The 21,983-nt window shown below is 43.1% G+C and overlaps 1 long non-coding RNA gene across 1 annotated transcript in view; it reads right to left on the bottom strand.

Annotated features, from left to right (window-relative positions):
• Positions 1 to 721: 721 nt before the first annotated feature.
• The window catches only part of LOC109389712 (uncharacterized), an 86,641-nt gene continuing 65,379 nt past the window's right edge, over positions 722 to 21,983 (bottom strand). The window contains exons 2-3 of the long non-coding RNA XR_002125447.1: positions 21,469 to 21,592; positions 722 to 3,611 (exon numbers count right to left, since the gene is read on the bottom strand). This is a non-coding gene — a long non-coding RNA (uncharacterized LOC109389712). The remainder of the gene's footprint in view (positions 3,612 to 21,468; positions 21,593 to 21,983) is intronic.

Here is a 21,983-nt window from a genome sequence, read left to right as displayed (position 1 = left end):
TATTCATTCACTCAATGGGTATAGAACATTTACTGTATGATGGTACTCTGCTGGCCTCAATATGTGAAAATGTTAGGTCCAAAGACTTCAAACTTTCTCTCCATCCTTCCCTGCCACGTGGGGTACAATTCATGTGAGTCACCATGAAAGCTTGTCCCCTCAACCTTCCATTCTTTCTATCTATAAATATTGTTTGAAGGGAGAACTAGGGATGAACCTTTCAGGAAATTATTATTCTTTCCTTATTATAAAAGTAATACATTTATGGGCCTGCCGAGTGGCACGTTGGTTAAGAACTGGCTTGGGACGCCAGAGGGCCCCGGTTCAGATGCCACATATGAGGGCCAGTGACACTGCCCTCCACAGCTAAGATGCTGAACAACAGCTCAACCTGGAGCTGGGCTGCTGTGAGTCGCAGCGACGGCATGGGCTGCAGCCCCTGTGGCAGTGGGCTGCCATGGGCTACTGTGTGTAGCCAGCAGCCAGCGTGAGCGGCCAGCAGCCGCCATGAGCAGCCGTCCAGAAACCGGCGACTGATCTGCCTCACCTGAAAAGAGAGCAATGATGCTGCCAACTTGGGCCAGTGAAGCAACGTCCTCTATAACTAAACTGAAGAACAAAGCAACAGCAACTTGTCTGTTCCCCTTCCCCCAATTCCCCAATAAAAATCTTTTAAAAAACAAAGTAATACATTTATGATAACAAAATGTTTAATGCAGGCTAAAAGAAAGGACAAAATGTAAATCGGTCACAGTCCTTCCTCCCAAAGATCACAACTATTTTCAAAGGAATGTTATTCTAATGTCAACAGAAACCAGCAGCCTACTCACAGAGGGCTGAGCTACTGAGAACAAACCTAAATTTAACTTAACACATTGATTGAGCACCTACCTTCCACCAGGTGCCATTACAGAGTTCCAAAGTTAGTAGGTTAGAGTCTTGCCTTCACAAGCTTGAGAAACACTGACTTACTGGTCATTTTTAACCAAATGTTTTAAACCTCTAAACCAAGAGCATAATTTGGAAATGGGCTTCACATCCGGTTTTCAGAGGGAGTGATTTATCCATTCTAAAGTTTCTTCCCCATTTTTCTTTTCCCACTATTAGCGCTTTTCTCCTCTACCATGGGTCACCCCTTTCCACTTTGACTCCTTTCCCAGTGTTTCTCTTTCAGGAATTGTGAACACTTGACAGCCTTAGCCTTGTGCCATGTCAAAGAGATTAGCAGTAATATCTCAGGCAGGCTGTGAATGATGGAACAAATACGAGTGGGATTCTTTTGAGGAAGAAAAAAACTATTTGTTTTCTTTTCATGGCTGAAGACAAAATCTCCCAAGTGTCAGTACCAGTCAGGATAGTTAAGAGAAAAATACAAGAGATTCAGGTCAAGCTAAGAGGATTTGAAATGTAGTTTGCCCTTTAGTAGTTCTTTGTACATGGTGTTCCCTCTGCCTGTCATTATCTCCCTTCTATAATGAAAGCTTCTTAGAGAAAGAACTTCGGTTTGCTATCACTGCTGTAACCTTAATGCCTACAATGATGCCTAGCGCACAGTAGGTCTTCATTTCACTTGAACTACTCTCTCAGATTTCTGCTCCAGGCCTCTCTCAGATGTCATTTCCTCCAACAAGTCTTCCTGGCACCACAGTTAGGTTTTCATTCCCCTTTTCTGTTCCCTCAAATCACCTCATATTTACATCTATCATAGCATTGATCAGATTCTATTGTGACTTTCTCTGTACTCATTGACTTATGCACTAGAGACTAAACTTGAGAGCATGACTTTCTTCCATATCACTGTGGTGCCCATAGTGCCAAATAAAAACACACAGGGAAGATGTCAGAGGGGGGAACATATGTCTCTGGAACCAGTGTGTGGAGCCACCAAAAGATGATACCCTTGAAAATTCTAGAGCAACATGGGCCAAATGGGGTACAAAAAGAGAGAGAAGGAAAAGGCATTGGATATTTACTAAGCTTCTATGAGATGGCAAGAGCCTTTCGTATGTTTTCTCATCCAATCCACATAACAACACTCTGAGGTCATCATGAAGAAACTGAGGCTCAGAGAGCTAAGTGAATTGCTCAAGCTCATAAAGCAAGGCAATAGTAGAGCCTGGATTTGAGCCTAGGTCTTCCTGACTCCAGGGCTGCCTCTCCTTGTTTTTGTCCCAGGCTGCTTCTCATGAACAGGGTTCTCCATGGAGGCCTTGCGCCCAAATAACATAAAAATGGGAAATGAATGCAGGCAGCTATAAAAGTGAATTGGAATTAAAGGAGGTGCCATGGAGGGATTTTGCTTATTTCCCAAATAACCTGGGGCTCCTGCCCGACGCAGTACAAGAGCTTCACACTAGAAGCCCTGATTTGCATCTCTACCCTGCCCGTAACTGAGTACTGGTCATCCAGGAAGTCACATAACCTCTCCCGGGTTCCGTTTCCCCTTCTATAAAATTAGTCTGTTCAGTAAGGTTTAAGACCCATGCAGCCTCGAGGTTGAGCATCTACAAAAAGTAACAACAAAATATAATAGTCTCTGTTTATCAGACCATTACTGTGTGAGGTGCTTCCTCAGGACTTCAGTATGTCCAGACTGCACTATTGGCCCAAAGCGTGTTTCTTGGGATGTGTTCTTTGTCTATACAGGCCTAGAGTAGGTGATAAATATTGACTAATGCATTAATATTTTGCTAAGGGAAGAATATATGAGTACATGTGTATAATGCTCTGTGGGTAGGGGAGTCTGCCTAGGCGCTCACAGAAGCCATTTTCATTCAGTCACCAAAAATTTACCAAGCCCCTGGCACTGTGCCAGGTGCCACGCATCCCGCAGTAAACTGGCAGGCAAAGAAGCATTCAACAAATAATTACACTGATAAGAAAGCAACAACGGTTGTGGTCCATTCTGACTGAGTCTCTTGGGGGAGCCAGGGAAAGGTTTAGGCAGGGAAGTCCCACAGTCGGGTTTGTATTGCCCCAGCTGCTACATGAATTAGCTGCAGCAAGATTGGAGGCAGAGAGGCCAATTAGAAAATCCATAGCAAATGATCCAGGAGCGACTTGATGAGGCTCTGAACTAAATCAGGGCCAGTGAGGGTGTTGATAGACTGACATTCCTGAGAGGTGGAGAGTGAGCCAGGTCGAGATGCGACATGAAGGCACCGCTACGGCTGGTGTCTAGGCAGGAGGGTGATTCACACTAATCACCACGCACAGGGCTCTCTTGGTTCTCCCATCCAGGGAGGCAAGACGCCAAGAGGCACAGGTGTTCCATTCCATCGCGAAGGTGGCCTCGGCCTCCCCTGATTGCATGAACGGGCCTCCTGCCTTCCTGCCTCCCCAATATCCGGCATCGCCCCCAGAGAGTCATGGCCTCCTCCCATTTGTGGTGCTCTCGGCAGAGAGGCAGACGGGCTGCAGGCGACTGAGAGGGGGTGAGGGCTCCTTATGGGAATCGTTCTTCAGAGCCACCAAGTCCCAGAAGGGCTGTGGATCCATCCCGTGGGCGCTGCATCGCGTGATCTCCGTACGCTCTGCGCCTGCTCACTGCCATCTGTTTCCGATCCTGGCCGAACTCGTGCGTGTGGTCACAATCGCGCAGAAAAATCACTCTGCCAATAAATATGAAAATGTTCAATTTCATCCTCTCTCTTTCTCTCTCTCTCTCGAACTGGCTTACAAAATGGACATTGAAACTATTGATCTTTTCTATCATGTCCCAACCCCAAGGAAAATATAATGGCATCAAATCCCCATTGATGCCCATACTTTATTTAAAGGAAGGGGAACCTCACTGCACATGCACAAGGGCCAAACCAAAATAGGAAATATGAGCAAAGTGGTTGCATCCTTTTGCAATCAACTATTATAAAAACTGGCCATCTCCCATTCAGCAAGAAAACATGGAGTTTCCAACAGGCCCAGTTTTATTTTACATAATTGTAACCATCTCAGCATGTCAATTAAGATAGAATGTTACCTTTGGGATGGGATCAATTAGGGCCCTGAAGATTGAATTTGGAATCATGATTAGCCTGTTTTACATTTTGCCTTCGTTTTCTAAGATATACAATTGTCTGATTCAGCCCAATTTTTAAAAACATATTGTAAACTTATTTATTTTTTAAGCCAAAACAGACGTGGGAGGCCTGCTAGTAACCGGAACCATAGCAAAATGGAGGATGGGGGTGGTGGGGTTGCCATTTGATTAGAGTCGATTCTTAAATTTCCACAGCAAGAAAATATTGAATGTGGTGTGATGGTTGCTGGATTTTCTTAAGAACTGAAATCATTACACTCTGGCCACAATCCAAGTTCTTCCCTTTTTTAGGTTACAATTTGAAACGGTGCAGAACATGCTATAGTGTTGTAGTCATTCATGTAATGTCATTGAATCGAGCTTCTGGAAATAGACAAAGGACTTTGTGTCCCGAAATGTTCTTTTGGCGGAAAATTGATAGCAGCATGAGATATGCTATTACTGGGTTTGGTTCTGCCTCCAAATTTGTGCTGACTAAACTGATTTTATGGAAGAGGGGGAGTACAAGGGGAGGAGAGAGAGAGAGAGAGAGAGAGAGGAGAAGGGGAGGAAAATGAATGGGTAAATTAATTTGCAACTGTGTGGGAAAGCTAAATGCTTAAAACGAATGTTGTGTGGAGGGAAGGCACACATTTCCGAGAAGACATGTGCAGGTTTTGTCAGAGGTCACTAAAATAATGTGAACCTCTTTGTTTGCTTGCTTTTCTTAAGTTGTTTCCCAAATGGAGACAAGGAACAGATAAATGCATGCCATGAAACCCCTGGGTAATCCCCCAAGCCCTCCCCTCCCATCCCTGCCCTCTGCAGTGCTTTCCTGTTCATTGTCACCCCTCATCTGGAGCTTTTGCCAGATTCGTCAGGACGACAAGCGAGTCCAGCTTCACCAACCAGAGATGCAGCCTGAATGCAAATCAAGCCTCAGCTTGGATGCTGGGCCAGGACACATGGTGTTGGGCACGAGTCCATGCCCGGCCCATTCTTTGCCCCCTAATGCCTTTCCAGGATTTTCCATCTTCATCATTTACAGTCCCTTTCAGAAGGAGAAGTTAAAACTGTTTGTGCATGATGTGAAAGATATGTCAATAACCCCCCTTTCCATATAAATAGCACATCAAAATATTACCAAATAATGCTGTTGACTGCCAGCAGGCAGAGGACTCCATCTGGAGACAATATCTTCCAACTGACAGGCGTCCAAGGTGCCCTTTCCTAGGCAACGGGAGAGTTGACCACTCTGAGGCTAACCCCCATCCTTTCTGAACACACAGGCTCTCGGCAATCCGTCTCCTTTTCAGTCATGCCCAGAGCCACTATGCCTGGGTCCGCGAGTCGCCTGCTCCCCTTCAAAATGAACTCATTGACCCTCTTTCCTTGGTGACAGCAACAGCGTGAATCTCTTCTGACCACACTCTAATGATATCCAAGTACCCTCCAGAAGTGTCCCAAATAGCAAATACTAGATTCTGACAGGGCACAGAGCTGGCTGGTTGCACCACTAGTCTCCATTCATGCGCTCCTATCAACCCAGTGACAACAGCAAAACTCACTCTTGGGTCAGCTCTCCAAGGCGTCAGAAGTGACACTTTCTGAACAAAGCCTTCCTGCTTTCCTTTAGCACTTGGGTCTCTCCCTTCTCTGAATTCCTACATAATTAGAGTCTGAGCCACACAGATATGCTTTTATTGTTCTCCTCAGTTATTCAACAAATTTCTGCTGAGCATTTATCATGCGAAGGACAGTAAGGCGACCGAGGTAAACAAACTATCAATAAGGGATTCCCCAACTCCATACAACCAGTGTGAATTCCCTCGACTTTGTTGAAATCTGAAGACCCGTGAGGATTCCTGGAGCAGCTTATTTTCTCTAGGTCTCCAGGCTCCTTTTCTAGGTGCCACCTCTGCAGAGGCCTGTATCCATCTGGTCATGAAAGAGGTCATTTCTGTTTATTTAAAAGTTCACGTAAAGCAGTTGTGAGTTCAGTCGATTTTTGGAAGAAATCACCAGGGGGTCGGGAAGGAAGAAGGTGGAGTGATGTTGCAGTAACACAACATCATGTTAAACATGAAACACAAGAGGTTGGACCATCTCACCAGCAGAGGATTTCAATGGCATTTCACTCAGCCTTTTCATAGTTTGCTCATTTCCTTCCCACCAGTTCATTCAGCCTCACCCCTCAGGATTCACTAACCCTTTGTATTCCTCTCTTCTCTTCCTTCTCAAGAGGAAAAAATAATCTTATTTTCTCAGATGCCACTATTTGAACCATTCCCCTTTTTTGGGGGGGATGGGGAGTGCTGAAGGTTGAACTTGCAATACTCATATCCTCAGATCTCAAATACCCTTAGTAAATCATCAAGGTTATTTTCCCAAGCAAAGATGGTTTGCTCCCTAACAACAATATCAGTACCAATTGTTAAGATAAATATTTTGCTTTATTGTACAAAGAGATATGATATTATTCAGTTCCGCATCACTTGCCATTTTCTGAACACGTTCTATGTACTAGGCAACATGCTAAGCCCACCAAGTACAGAAATTCAGTTAATCCTCACCACAATTCACTATGGCAGAGAAACTGAAGCTAGCAGCAGTTACATCATCCAGGGGCACCCAAACCTGTCTGATTGTAAGGCCTATTCTCTTAATCAATAAGTTACTCTGTCTCCCTAATTCAGCAAGCATGAATTACTTGCAAGGTACTATGAGAGATACAAAGATAAAAAGGCAGGATCCTAACATCAAGTGACTTATAGTGTAGTAAGCCATTAGAAACATAAAGAGTTACAACTTTGGAGACAGACAGAGCTGGAATCCCAGCTATATGAATTTGCTGGGTGACACTGAACAAGTTACTCAACCTCTCTGAGCCTTAGGTTCCTTGAATATAAAGTGCAAATGGTAATAGTACATACCTCGTTAGGTTGTTTAGGGGACTCAAGGAGATAAGGCATGGAAAGCACTCAAAGTGGTATGTGATACATGAAGAGCCCCAAATAAATGCTACCTTTCATTATTATATTGAACATGTTTTATAGCTTGCTTTGTGAGTTTAGTATTTTTAATGAGAATCTTCCTGCCACTGGATACCCCTTCTAAATATCATTTAGGTGGTTTCTTAATGTCTTACCAGATGAACATACCATAATTTACCTCACTATCCCTTTGCTTCATTTATCAATTGGGGAATAATATTGCTTGTCTTATCGATATGTATGCAATCTTTATATATCAAGGCTATTAAGTCTTTCTTTATATTTGCTGTAAGTGTTTTTCCAGAGGTTTGTTTGCCCTTCAATTTTGTTCAAAATCATTGTTGGCATGCAGTTGTTGTTAATTTTTCTGTAGTCAAACCTATCTAAATTTTCCTTTGTGATTCTTTCCATTAATTTTAAGCTTTAAAAATCTTTCCTACACAGAGGAGTGTAAAGATATATTTTCCAATGTAAATTAATTCAGAAACCAAATAGATTCTGAAATTTAATGTTGGTGGCTTCCTCTATTCATGAGCAACCTCAATATTCCATGACTTGAAGTAACCTGTAACAGGTTTAATAATGATTTTTTTTTCATAATGCTGTTGGGTCAGGGGGGAGAATTAAATAAGAATCAGATTTGAGTCACTCATTCTGGAAGTCCTTTCATGAGTTAACCCACCATCCCCTTCTCAAGTAGAGAGAGTTACAGAATTCAAGAAGTCACAGAGATCCCAGGGATGCTCTCATAAATGTCAAAACCTTTCTTAGTGGGGCACAGGCGCTCAAGGAGCTCTCCATTTTCTCTGAAATTCCAAATGATTTGGAGAAAAGACTTCAGAGTGAAGCTTACCCAGGTTCAGAGCTCAAACCTGCTCTCAACACTTTAATTGCCTTAACATGTACTAGGTCAGTCCTCTGAGCCTCTGTTTCCTCATGTAGAAAATGGAGAAAATAATGGAACCAACTTCAGAGATCTACTATAAAGACTGAATAAGATATTACATGTAAATCTCTTAGCATAATGAATGGCCATCAAATGTTAGCTATTTTTCAATTTTCTCCACCACAAGATGACCATGGTTGTTCTCAAGGTCGGGATGCCCAGCATATACTATGGAGTAAGATCCCTCAGAACACTATAGCAGAAGGCCTCAAACTCAGGGTAAGTCTAGCCTTATAGCAGACTGGGGTAGAAGCAAGCTGAAGATATTGGGTCCAAAGCATAGCATGTTAGTTGCCTAGATTCTGTCTGGATGTTCTGAGGGAGAGACAGTGCCATGCATCTCTCCTAGTTTCTGGTAGCTGCTGGTAATCCTTGGTGTTCCTTGGCCAGCAGACACATCACTACAGTCTCTGCTTCCATCTTCACATCTCCTCCTCCTCTAGGTCTGTCTTCTCCTCATCTTCTAAGGACATTTGTCACTGGATGTAGGGCCTACCTGAATGATCAAGGATTATTTCATCTTGAGATCCTTAACTTAATTACAACTGCAAAGACCCTTTTTCCAAATAAAATCACATATACAGGCTCTGAGCAGATATATATTTTGGGAGGGGGACCATAATTCCACCTACTACACAGAGAGGTTGAACTACTACTACTGCCCTCATTAAGAGAAAGAGAAGAGGTTCAGAGATGTAATATTCAGCAAATCCTCAGGCTACATCCTTGAAGATCAAATGATCATTAGCTGGATGACAACATTTTAATCATCTTTAAACATCCAAATCAATAGAAAATACACGTACTGAAATGGCATTAAAACCAGAAGGGTAAAAATAATTACCTGCTCACTGGGTCAAAAAGTACATCCGTGGAGGAATCCATGCTCAAGTGCTGAAAATTCGAGTAATTAGAGTCAGGAAGTCCTCTGGATTATTTTGAAAAGGCTTTCCCAGCCTGACAAGGGTTTCTTAATTTTTTTCTGCTGCTGGTATTTCTATTGATTGGAAAGGAAGATCCCAGGAAGGAAAGTGGCAAGGTGATCAGACTAGTATTCTCGAAAATGCCAAAGCTCTATAAATGCTAGAGATAAAATATGCCAAACAGAGAGAGAAATAAACCCCTCCGTTACCCTCCCTAAAGATATCCTCTGCCAAATGAGATAAATTGTTTATGTTGTATGTGCCATGTTTATATATCTTTACATCTTCCTTCCTGGTGAGTGTTTTGCAAATTGATTAAGGTCATTATAACTGTGGTTCCTCAATTTCAAGCCCCATTTTCCCTTTTCCAGGTCAACTTCAACTGAACTTTAATGGATTCCTCTTTATTGATATTTTGTAATGCTCAAAAAATGTGACTTTTATAAAAATCTCCGAGCAGCAATTTAATGGCTTTATATATCTGTGTCGTTATTTGCAAATATAAAGGGAATGTCAAGTCCAAGAAAACAAAAAACAAACCAAAAAAAAAACTAGATCTGGCTGTTGTTTCGTATAAATCGCTCAATCTTTCCCGAGTATCAAGCTAAAGAAAAAACACTCAACAGCACTTACGTGTGTTTATCTAATTTTGTAGGAACAAGTTTTTGACCCCATTATTCTTTTCAGCAAATTTTACTGAGTGCCTACACTGTGCTGTTTATGTATTATTTAAGGGGTGCAGTGGGAGTCAGACACACACCTAGTGTTACCCAGCCTAGGTTGCCCGACCCCTTCTAGAGCTCCCATAGTGATGGAGTATTAGTATTCACGACCCTTCTAGAGTGGCCCACGCCATTGTTGGACCCCCTAGTGTCCACAGGAAACAAGTAGAAAGATGGTGAAAATGCAGATTCCGAAGCCACCCCAGGAATTCTGATTTAGCCAGTCTATTGCGGGACCTAGGGGCCTGCAATAGTAACATGTACGTTGCATGACTGTGGTGCAGGTGCTTCCCAGGTGGTCCACACTGTATTTTGAAAACTACTTATCCAGTAGGAAGGGACTGCCAATCATGCTGCCAGGCCTGACTTCTATTGGCTTAAAGCATGCGCAGGACTGAGACTCCTGCTGGTAAGTCACAGGGCTAGAATGACTTCCTCAGTCTGCCTGGAATTTCTACCCACTATCACAGTTTACCCTTTGGAGCCACACAGATGTCAGTGTATTCACTTGTCAACTGTTTATTGAATGCCAGTTATGTACCACACACATGGTTCTTGGTTCACAGTCTAGAGCAAAGAATGAAACAATCAAAACCTAATGCTTTTTAGAGCTTACGTTCAAGCGGAGGAATGATCCTCAATTATCCTCTAGTTTCATTCATTCATACATGGCATTCACTCATTTCACAAACATGGACTGAACCAGGCACAATGGCGGGGAGGGGGGTGTGGGGTGTGGGGGTGCTATGGCTCATAAAATAACAACAGTCCTACCTTCTAAGAAGCAGGCAGGCCAGAGAGGGAGACAAACAGGTAAAACCCTATAAGGCAATTTATTGAGTGCAAAAAAGAGTCTGCAAATATTATGAGAGCTCAGAAAGGGGCAATCAAGGAAAGGTCCCCAGAAGAAGCAATGCTAGACCGAAACCTTGAAGGGCTAGTAGGAGTTCACAGCGGGCACAGGCACAGCTACATGAGAGGAGAAAACAAAAAAGAGCTCAACACGACTGAAGCAGAAATGGCAAGTAGAAAAGACTGAGGGGTGAAGCACAGAGGTCGACAAGGACCCTGACTTTGAAGATGGAATTTTATCCTGAAGGCCATGGGAAGCCATTGAAAGGTGTTAAGAAAAATGGGGTAACCTATTCTGATGTGTGTTTTAGAAAAGTTTTTTCTGGGTTCAGTAAAAACAGTGGAGAGAGTAGAATCATGAAGCAAGTTAAGAACTTACTACACTAGAACAGCCCAGAGTAATAAGGGCCTGAATGTACCCAGGCATGGTGTGTTCGATGAAGAGGGAGGGACAGAGTTGAGAGATATTTAAGAAGTGAAATTGAGAACATTTGATGACCAATTAGGTGTCAGGAGTATAAAGGAGAATGAGAGCCCCTAAAATAGTTGGATGGTAATTATGCCCCCCAAATTTCTTTTCATTAGCCTTCCCCCAGGATTAATAACACAGTTTGCAATTTTTATATCATCCTGGTTCCTCCCAATCTTATTGCTGCTCTTCACCATAAATGAGCTGAATTAATGGGGAGCTTGACCACGGTCTCTGTGGAACAACATACTCGAGTTGAAGCCACCTACTTAAATACCCCCGTCAAGTTCAAATTATCTTCAGAGGGTCAGATAACTAATAAAAAAGGAACTTGGTGATAATCCAAGGCAGAAAATCTAAAAGAATTGGAAATTCTCCTTACTGATTAATGAATCTAAAGTTCATACAAACCAAATTACACCCTGTGGCCTTTAGAAATGATAAGAGGCTGAAGGTAATCACCACAAATCCAGAAGAGTGATTACCTGAAGGGGCAGGGTAGAGAGGGCGTGTGGTGTGGGAAAGAGGGATGCATGAAAGAAGTAGTAAACAAAGGCCTCCCATTATAGTTAGAGCATTCTAGTCTAATGCTGCAGGAGGGCACACAGATGGCTGTTCACTTCACCATTCTATACACCATTTGATGGGCCTGAAATATTCAGACATACCTGGGAGCCTATTAAGGATCTGTTCCTACCTTTGTGATCTGGGCCAAAGGTTCCAGGAGCCCCTTTGAGTGACTGTGCTTGCAAGTGTAGGTGCCAACTCTCTCTTCACCTGGGTATTAGTAGATTCTTCTATATCTGAGGGGGTCTTTAACAGAGAAGAGTGTCCACAGATAATATCTATCTAGTAAATAAAACTTTGAAAATTGAAGGCAAGGTTGAAAGAGAGACATTAGAGATAATGACTTAAGCCAGTGGGTTTTATATTGATGTTACTCAAAGCCCTAGGAAACTCTTTGGAAGGAGAAGGTTGAGCAACCCACGTTGGGTCTCCCACCCCAACTATCCATAAGTGTTTTCACCTGACTACATACTGGCTTTCCACTCAGTAGATGATTTGAATGATAAGTTCTACAGTTTTTTAAAATTATTTAGTAAAGAATGGATTTTGAAAGCTAGAAATTTTAATTTCCTCCATTTTCTTTCACAACCAGAATTTAGCCATGGCTAGTTCACTGTAGACATACACATGCATACATAATGTATACCTACATACATACACAGCTTACACACACACACACACACACACACACACACACACACACACACAGTGGGTAATGACCAAATGGACCCACCAACAAGAGCAATATAAAATTACTGAATGAAGATCCCATTTTCCCTTTATTTGTCAAAAGGAAAAATTAGGGCTTTTTTCATATTGAGTTCTCCATGAAGCCTTTTGTGATCATTTTAGGCACACTAAACTCTCACCAAGGGCTGTTACCGATACATATTGTGTTTTTGTTTACAGTCATCACTCTACTGAGTCCATAATCACCATTCTGGTACTTGTCAAGTCAGAAAACAAATGAGTGAATGAAAAATAAAAGATCAAAATAAACAAATAGATGAATGGTTGATCAATTAATTTACAAATAAATTATGTTCTGCCACATTAAAGTCATGGGTCATCCACAAAATGAACACATACACAAATTTCTACACATGTTAGTTTCTCAGCTACAATCCATGTCTGACAACATTTTCTTGTGTGAACACTTGGAATCAAGGCAAAAGGTCTTTCTTAAACTAACATGATTACTCTTGACAGTAGCAGTATAAACAGACTCATGTCAGAAATTTGTTAATTATCTTTCTGCTGCTAACATCCACTTTGTTGATCTGCTTTATCATGAAAAGTCTTTTTATTGGGAAGCATGTCGGGGCCTCCCATGTGGACATCTGCTAGAATGCAAGTAAAGGCTATCTAATTGCATACTTTTCCATCATTTTTTTTTTCATGGAAAAGTCCAAAGGCCAAAAATATAGCCGTAGTAGTTCCCTCACTCAAGAGAAATGATGACCTAAAATTAAAATTCAATTCAGTTATTATTGGTTGGGCACCTACTAGCAGGACTGTGATAAATAGAATGGTGAAATGCAAAGAGAGCCTCAAGAAGTTGACAACCTAAGTATGGTTGCAGACATTTCATTCATTGTTTATTTACTTAACTATTATTTATTTAATGTGTACTATGAGCCAGGCTCTTTTGATAAGCCCTGATGATAGACATAAACAAACTGGCATGGTCCACGCCCAATGGTAGCTTGCAGTACAGTACATAAGGCAAATATTAAGCAATAAGCATACATACAAATACAAAATTATAACCTTCGTTTAGTGTTTTATAGGAAAAGAATGAGATTCTATGAAAGAGAATAATAGGAGATAATATACTTTTTTTTTCTTTTAGCTGAGCCATCCTGCTACCTGTTGGCAGCTCAGCGGCTGCTCAGCTCGGGCTAGACTAGAACTGCTGTTGCTCAGAGCTCAAACTCTTGAGCGAGCTCTTAACCAACTGAGCCACTCGGCCAGCCCAAGAGATAATATACTTTTAAAGGGAGTGTTCAGAGGTGACCTCTCTAAGTATTATTTGTGCTGCCCCCTACCGGTGACACTTATATTGCATGGTTTAGTGTATGTAATAAGGGCTGACATAAAAAGCAGAAAGTTCTGTGGGCATATGCGTATAAAAGACATTTACCCCCAGCTAAGGGACTCCTCATGGAAGAGACATCAGTTTTGGACCTCCTGGGAGGATGGGCAAAGATTTGATATGTGGAGAAAATTGCACGAACAAATGAAGGGTGGAAGGAAAGCAAAGTGTGTCTAAGAAAACAGCAAGCACTTGAGTGTAGCTAAGGAACAAGGTACAGGGCTTGCTCAATAAAGGATCAGATTGTAGAAGACCCAGAACGCCAGGCCAAGAAATTTAAACCTTGCTCTATAGGCAGTAGGGAACCATGGAAGGCTTATGAGCAGGGTAGTGGGATATTCAAACCTGTGTCTTCTGAAAATCAGCGTGGCAGCTGAGTAGAGAGTGGATCGTATGGAAGGACACATTAAGGCAGGCAGAACAACTAGATCCAGACTAGCTTACGCAAAGACAAGCAAAAGTGTCATGGTCCACATGAAAATAATGAGGGCCTGAAATGGGACGGTAGGTGTGGTAACAGGAAAGGCGTGAAAAATGGCAAATGTTGGCAAGGTGACTTCCCAGGCTAACCACAGTCTAGTCTGGATTGGCCTTGGGAAGTGAGAAGGTGGCACCAATTGTAATGCTAAAATCTTGGGTCTTCGGGACTAGGGAGATGGCGGCATGCCTAACCAGACGGAATCAACAAGGAGGTCTGTGGAAGAGATGCTTTGTTTGGTTGAATATGTTCAGTTTAGGGACTTGCAGGGCCCTATGTCTAGCAGGCCATATAAATTCAGGTCCGTAGCACCCAAGATAGGACAACTAAGCCAGGGGCTAGTGGACTGACTCAGTGAGGTAGCCCAGTCAGGCTTCAGAGTCCGGGGTCTCTGCATCTGTTCTGCTTAGCTGATGAGATATTGTGAAGTATTTACTGTACTCAAGCCTGGGCCTCCGTGAGAACAGGGATCACCGCACCTAACCTAATATTCACTGGGATTATTACTGCTAATAACTCTTTATTGGGGAAATCAAATAGCTGTAACTTTTCACTGTTGTTGGAAAAGCTTGAGGGGTGAGTCATGTATTACCCACAGAAGAACCCTGTCCACACTAGCCACATAGTAAAATTAAGCTCAAATAAAATGTTTTGGAAGAGTGTTTCATTTCAGAAAGGCTTACATTCTTCCTCTTACTGGAAATGAGTCTTATAGGGCATTAAAAAGCTCTGTGTCCTATATGGTGTTTAATATAAAAGCTCCATTTTTTTTCTTTAATCTACATGAGATCAATACTAAAATTCATAAGTAGTAAAAGCAGTTGCAGTAAACCTTTACATTTATAGCACTGTATAGTTTATGAAACACTTTTGCTAATGTTATTCTTCAGATCCCCAAAACGCCCTAGCAGAGTCAATATTGCTGCCCCCTCCTTTCCTTTAGAGAAACTGAGGCTCAGAGAGGTCACAGGAGTAAGTCACCCAAGTAGAACCAAGGTTGAGTGCAAACTTTATTATACTTGTGTCATACTATATATTTGCACACATTTTATAGTTTGAAAACCACTTTCATAATAACCTATTAGATCTTCCTACGGGCCCTGTGGTTGGCCATTGTTGACTTTCCTCTAAGTCAGAGTGATCGAAGAGGCTGAAGGACTTGGTGACGGTCACCAGGAGAGAGGCAGAACCACGACTCCAGACCTGGCTCCCTGGATCCACTCCCCACACTGTGCAGAGCTCCTTCTAAGACACCTGGAGAGCAGGGTCCATTGATCATCATTCGTGTCAGGCAGTTATGACTTCCATCTGCTGGCTCCAACAGGACTAAACTAGCCCCCATGAGTCCTTCCTTCTTTACACACCCGAGCCTTGTGTATATACCCCTGAGGAAGACACCTAAAAAATGCTGCCTTTTCTTTGAAATTTCTCAAAGGTCCTAGATTTGAGAGCCCCAGATTGGATTTCATTGCCTTCACCCACACGTACCACCAAGAATGTCATCCCATTTACGGAGGTTACTGAGAGAAAAAGCTCTTGGAACTCCAAGGCAAGTTAGTCCAGGCTGCCGGTGGATGACTGCTCAGTCCATCGCACTGGACAATTCCCAGAGAATACAGACTAACCCTGCCCAACACAGAGTTCCTGAAAAGTAACCTGAATATAACTGAGCCACTTGGAGCGTGTTAGCAGTGGATATCACAAACCATAGTCCAAAAGCATTCAAGTGTAATATACGCGTAGGTGTTTCCCAAAGGCTTCTTCATGGAGGTGAGCAGGTTTACTTTTCATATCACAAAGCAAAATGTCCTCTAATGCATCCTTGGAAATCTCTGGTTCTTCCAAAGTTCCTTTCCCTGGAGCTGTTGCTACCTCTCTCCTACTCCCTGCACCTTCTCTAGACTTGTCCTGTGGCCACTGCCACCATGACCTGTATCCCTTCTATTTGTAGAGCAGCTGGCATTCCTACCCCTCTAACCCCACTCAGGAAACCTAAAAATATTCCTTGGGATCCACTCTCTTTAAAAATTCAGAAACTTGTAAACAAGAAGAGGGAGAGTTGGAGAAAAATTCTAAAACGTATTGATTTAATTATTGTTCCTGACCCAAAAGGAAAGCATAACAGCCAATATTTTCTGTCTCAGCTTCTGTGCATACTTTTCCCCTAATTTTCGAAATAGCCCTATAAGGCAGATACGGATCCCCATTTTATAGATGAGTATACTGAGGCTTAGAGGAATTAAACTACTTACCAGCTACAGTTGGTACAGTGCAGACCAAAGTCTATCTGACTCCAAAAATCATGCATCTCCTGCCACTCTGCACAGAAATAGAAACAGTGGGTTCTTTTCCCTCTCAGAGCGGCCCTCTCCACCCCAGCCACCCAGCTCAAGCCAGCTGCAGCCCTCCCTTTCCTAGCCCGTTTCCTCTGGCCAGAGGCGAAAGGAAGCTTGTTACCTTTTCAGCTGATAGACCCACTTCCTTCACCAGCCCTAGGTGCTAGTGCACACATGCCCCAGCCCCCTCATGCCCAGAGCCCTGCTCACCAGCCTTTAGTCACATCTGGAACATATTTTAAATTACCGCTAACCACAACTGCAAACTAAGTTTTTTAGAGTTAAAGATTGAAAGAGATTAAGCTAGGGCTTAGGCGCACTGGCTAAAGTTCAGCACAGGAGATCTGTATCCCCACTTCCCCTGCCCTCACTGGCTCTGCTTGGAAAATTTAACAATGGGAATTTGATCCAATTGTTGCTGCTTGAGAGCACAGAGCCCTCAGCTCTCTCTGGACTCAAGGACTCTACTTGCAGGTGGGGAGCAGTGGAAAGTGGTCTAGGGTGAGTAGTGTTGATGCACTCAACCTTGAAACCAAAGTGACCCAAGTGTCGGGCCTCTGTCTGTATGACCTTTGCTTGGGTCAGTCACCCAACTGTTCCAAGCCTCTGTTTACTCACCTGAATAAGAGAGGGCTGTGAAGGAGTAGTAAGATAATGCATGCACCTAAAACAAAGTCCTCAGCAAATGTCTTTTATCCTTATTAGTATTTCCCACGGCAGCCTCAGCTTTCTCTCGACCTCCCTAACACTGGGGCATCCATTTAACCTCTGGCTTCTGAGTTTCTTCACCTGCATTGGTAGGTTGGGCTTAGTCATCTCTCAGGTCCCTTCCTGCATTAGTTTTCTATAAAGCCATCTTCATTTTGCTCTTTTTTTTTTTCTGCTCATTGGATGAAAATAAAATCACTCATTCCTAAAACGTCTTGGAAAAAGAGGGACTCCACTTGGCATGAGCTTTCATTGGAAACAGCTCTTCCAGCAATGGAATAAAAAGCATGCGTTGTTTACTGTTTGTTCAGGTTCAGAGGGGAAAAGAAATGGTCGAGCAGCTTCAGGTGACAACAAGATCTGGGCTGGGAGGACAGGTACAGAGGTATAGTTAATATGTCAAATCCACAATCCGGGCCTCTGGGCTTTTTTTCCTGTGGGTTTGCCCAGAGTACACACCTGTTGTGTGATAAAAATAATACAACAGTACTCCCAGAGATCTCCATCGTGGAGTGCAACTCTTCAAATCAGTACCTGGGGAGTAATGGTCAATATTTAAGGGAGCCAAGTAAGGGAAGTAGGGAGGTGATAAAATGAATATTAGCCTGTGATAGGGGAGGGGAAAAGTGAGAAAGAGAAATGATATGGCAATCTGGTCTCAAATCAGCCAGGCCCCTGCTGTTGGCCAAGGGAGTAGGCTTGGCCAACAGCTTCCTAAAGGCATCAACCAACCCAATCCAAACTCCTGCCAGGAAGCATCATTACAGACAAATGTCAGCCTCAACTCTACTGAGAACACGTGAAGGGAAAGGCTTCCTACCCTCTCTTCTGAGAGAGTTTTGCCATTCAGACAGATTTTTCAGGGTCACTTTCCAACCTACCTCTAGAAAAAACGACAACTATCAGACCCCTGCTGACTCATTCATTCATGGGAACAAAACCATACATCTTTATTCAAAATACAGACCGTTGCCCAGTCCTAGTCCTCAGGCTTTCTGAGGCCCTTCTGCCACCTTCTTCCTTGCATGTTCCCCCTACCCTGTGGCCACTCTTGGAAAGAAATGTCTGTCCAGTTAAGCATGCTTTGACCAATTAATTTATTCCATCTGTTCTTCCTCCAGAACTTTGACCATGACATAAGAGGTTCCAAAATGGATTCAGTTCTTATATTGATAACCAGATCACTGTAATCAATGGAGAGTGGAGTAAGGAGGGCTGAAGGAAAGGAGCACATAAGATCCCCCCGCCCCTCCGTTTGCCTGGCTTTTATGCAAATTGCTGATTTATCCACTATGTTAAAACGTGCAGACATGTGAAACTGCATAAGAAAGAACCTCATCTCTACTTTGCAAGGAAATTTTTAAACCTGGTCCTGTTCAAGTCATGGGTAACAGGGATGGGGGGAAAGAGAAGCAAACTCATAAATAATTGTTGAATGAATGAATGAACAATATTAATTGAGCAACTACCATGAGCCAGTTCCTTTACCAGGTGGCTTACCTGTGTTCAATCCTAAGAATAAGCTTGTGATAGGTAGACAGATTCCTGTGTCACAGGTGAGGCAATGTCACCTCAGAGAAGTGAATAACTTGCCTTGGGTTACTCAGGCCTTGATTCAACCTCAGATCTGCATGACTCTAAAATCTATCACTTCTACCAAGCCGCACTTGGTGCATTTCTTCGTTGTATATTTTCCAAAATTCTGAGGACTCAGAGTCTTTAGCAGGACCTCATAGAGTCTTCAGAAGTGGGGAAAATAAGCGAACATGACTATTTTGAGTCACCTCGCCCTGACAGCTTTGGAGAAGCAAATGCAGCCTTACAGGTACACGCTTCCTTCATTAAGTTAGTCGCCTTTATTCGAAGTCAAATGCTTTTTATCTGAATTGACAGCAGGTTTCTGATCAAGTATTACTGAGCCTGCTTCTAGGTGCGAACCTGAGTGAGTTCCTCCGTGTCCCCTTGGTTAATGCCTTGTGACGTGGGGTGCCAGAACTGAGCAGTTTGACTCAGTCTAACGCAATGTGACAGCTAACATCCAAAGGAGAAACAGCTCCTCTCCGCTGTCTCCCACTTTCCCCCTATTTACAACCCACATTTCCAACACAGTCTGCAATGGGCTTTGTAACACACCAGGTGTGTATGTTGCCACTTGGAAAGGTCACTTTTACATTTGCAATCTTTGCACCGTGTTTCTGTTATGGATGTATGGAGCAGAGGGAGAAAGAGCCTAATGTTAGTGTATAGTTGGTTCCTCCAGTACCATGTTGGAAGGGGCTGACAGGAGGAGAGGCCCCAGGCCACGGGGGCTGGGTGAGGATGCTGATGACTAGGCTCAGTGCCCCAGGCTCTCGTGTTGGCTCTCCACTGATGTCATGTCCAGGCAGTCTGAGGGACTCGGGACAGATTTTCTCCAGGGCAAGAGCAGTGCCATTGCAGCCTGTAGTCAATGGAGATAACCTTGACAGCACGAACAATGAGCAGCACATCATTTTCCTGAGGATGTACCCGTACACGGAAGGATCTCTGCCAAATCTCGTCCCCTTGCCAAGGCGTCCAGGTGTTTCTTTGTGTTCGCGCAGAGAACTAACATCATTTTTTCCTTCAGTTCGGAAGAGGTGGTCCAAAGTGTTTAAGAGACAGTGGTTGCAACATGTTGGAGCGAGAATTTATTATCTCAACCCCAATAGGTCTTAATAAGCCTTACACAACTGTTTAGGCATTTATTCTATTAACGGCTGTTCATTCTGGTGACTTCACCTGAATATTCATGATCTTCCTATCCCCAGAGCTTCAGCATAGCAGCTGTTTGAAACCCACAGCAAATGTTCAAGAGAGTTCCACAAATATAAACACCCTCACAGCTGAATGTTCCAGCGCTGGCCTCATGGAGGCTAGCCATGAAACATTTATGTGGAGTGGTTTTTTTGTTTTGTTTTGTTTTTTTGAGGGCAGCATTTACAAAACTTAAATAATCCTCCCCCTTTGGGGAACTCTTCACTCTAATTGGGACATGACCATGTGGACAAAGGGTTCGGGAGAGTCCACATCCACAAGGATAACTGTCTCCCTCCTTTTTCTCCCCTTTGTAATGGGAGGCTCTGAATGAATTCCAGTTGAAAGCAAAGCTAGAGCCATCGGGGGTGAGAGAGTGGGGGCGTGCAGGTGGGACGTGCAGCGTGCACTTCAGGGGATATTGCTGAGTTGGTTGTTTGTGAAAGAGTGAGGGGGTTCATACAGGGACTATTTGTAGCATAAAAATATCAACGGAGAAAGGATTGGTGGTGCTTTTCCAAAGGGATATAACTACGAATGACAGGATTAAATTAGCAAGAGGGCGATCTGACATGAAATTTAGTGAGATCTCCCCCTTGAGCATATGTTTTCTGCCTTTCAAGTCAGATATGCAAAGTAGAGAAAGTTCAGGCCCATCTTTATGATTGAACAAATCTCCCTCTTGGGCGAGTCACTTAACCACTTTGCACCTCAACTTCTTTGTTTATAAATTGGGGGTGGCAGGGGGAATGTTGTGTCAAAGAAGGTGGTTGTGTGACAGCACTTTATAAACCAAGCAGATATTAATGTTTTATAAATACATTCCTATTGTCCTTAATTGACCCAAAGCATAAAGCTAAAGATGAGTAAATAAATTTTTCGAGCCTTTTTGTGGGAAACCAAGGTCACCTCGAGGAGTGAGAACTATGGGGTGAACAAGGAGATGAGGCTAATACACATGCTGTGTAATACCGTTTGCTGCAGTAGAAAGCACAGGGTTGTGTAGTCATACTGATGTTGGTTCTAATCCCAGCACCACCAGTGAAACTGAGCAAATCACATAGCTTTCTGAGTCTCAGTTCCTTCATCAGCAAAATGTAAAGAATATCTAACTTCCCCTTTTGCCACAGGTTTGAGGTGTTGTGCGACACACAGCACAGTGCCTGGCATAGGTGCTCACCAGTCGTGGGTGCCTTCTTCAACTTTTCCACAGGAGCACAGCTTGCTGAACCCCCCCAGCATGGTCCCTCTGCCCTCAGCTGTGGGGATTTTAGAACCTGTGGCTGGGTGGATGGATCGAATAGCCCCTCCACCAGGCAGTGACTTCTCTAGCCAGAATACCAGCTCTCCAAGCCAAGGGCCTTAAACTAAGAGCAGGGCAGAAGAGAAGACCCTAGTCCCTCCTTGCTTTCACACTGGCCTGGCAGGCTCATTCATTGCTTGAGAACTCTATGGAGTTGAAGGGAAGGAGAGAGGTGAAGGCTTTACTGCCAGTTTATTCCAAGAGGAGAAAATCAACTGAAACTTCTCAAGGAAGATAATCCTCCCCGGTTAAGTCCCCTCCTTCTTGCTTCCCCAGCACTTACCGCATGTATTGTCATTCTTGATTTTTTTTTAATCCGTTTCTCTCGGTAGAAAAATGCTTCTCAACCTTTTGTAAATTCCATCTTTGGATTCATATAAAAATCTCAAGTCGTCCTCTCATGGCATCTGGAATTCAAAATAAAAGAAATGTCATGGTTAAAATCAAATCAACACAATTATAATATCAACATGGTTTTCCAAGTTGCACAAACTTCCTCCCCAAAATACAATTCCCTATCCCAAGCTTGGAAAAAGTCATAATATAATAATAAAGAACCAAATGCATTAATATAATGTGTGTGACTGTTATAGGAGAGGAACAGAGCAAGTCCTTGCGAACACAGAGAAGGGATTCCGTGAGAGAACCAGGGAAAGCTGCAGAGACAAGCGTTACAATCTGAGTAGACATTTTCTGGATGGAAAAGATGAAACAGGCATTACAAGCACCAGCAAATGTATGGGCAAAGGTCTAAAGGAAGGAAATAGATGATGTGGCAAGGAAATGGCAAAACGTTCT

Source organism: Hipposideros armiger, unplaced genomic scaffold (assembly GCF_001890085.2).
Source record: "Hipposideros armiger isolate ML-2016 unplaced genomic scaffold, ASM189008v1 scaffold_240, whole genome shotgun sequence".
NCBI lineage: Eukaryota > Metazoa > Chordata > Mammalia > Chiroptera > Hipposideridae > Hipposideros > Hipposideros armiger.
The sequence above is the reverse complement of the archived record's forward strand: the minus strand, read 5'-3'. Positions and strand labels throughout refer to the sequence as shown.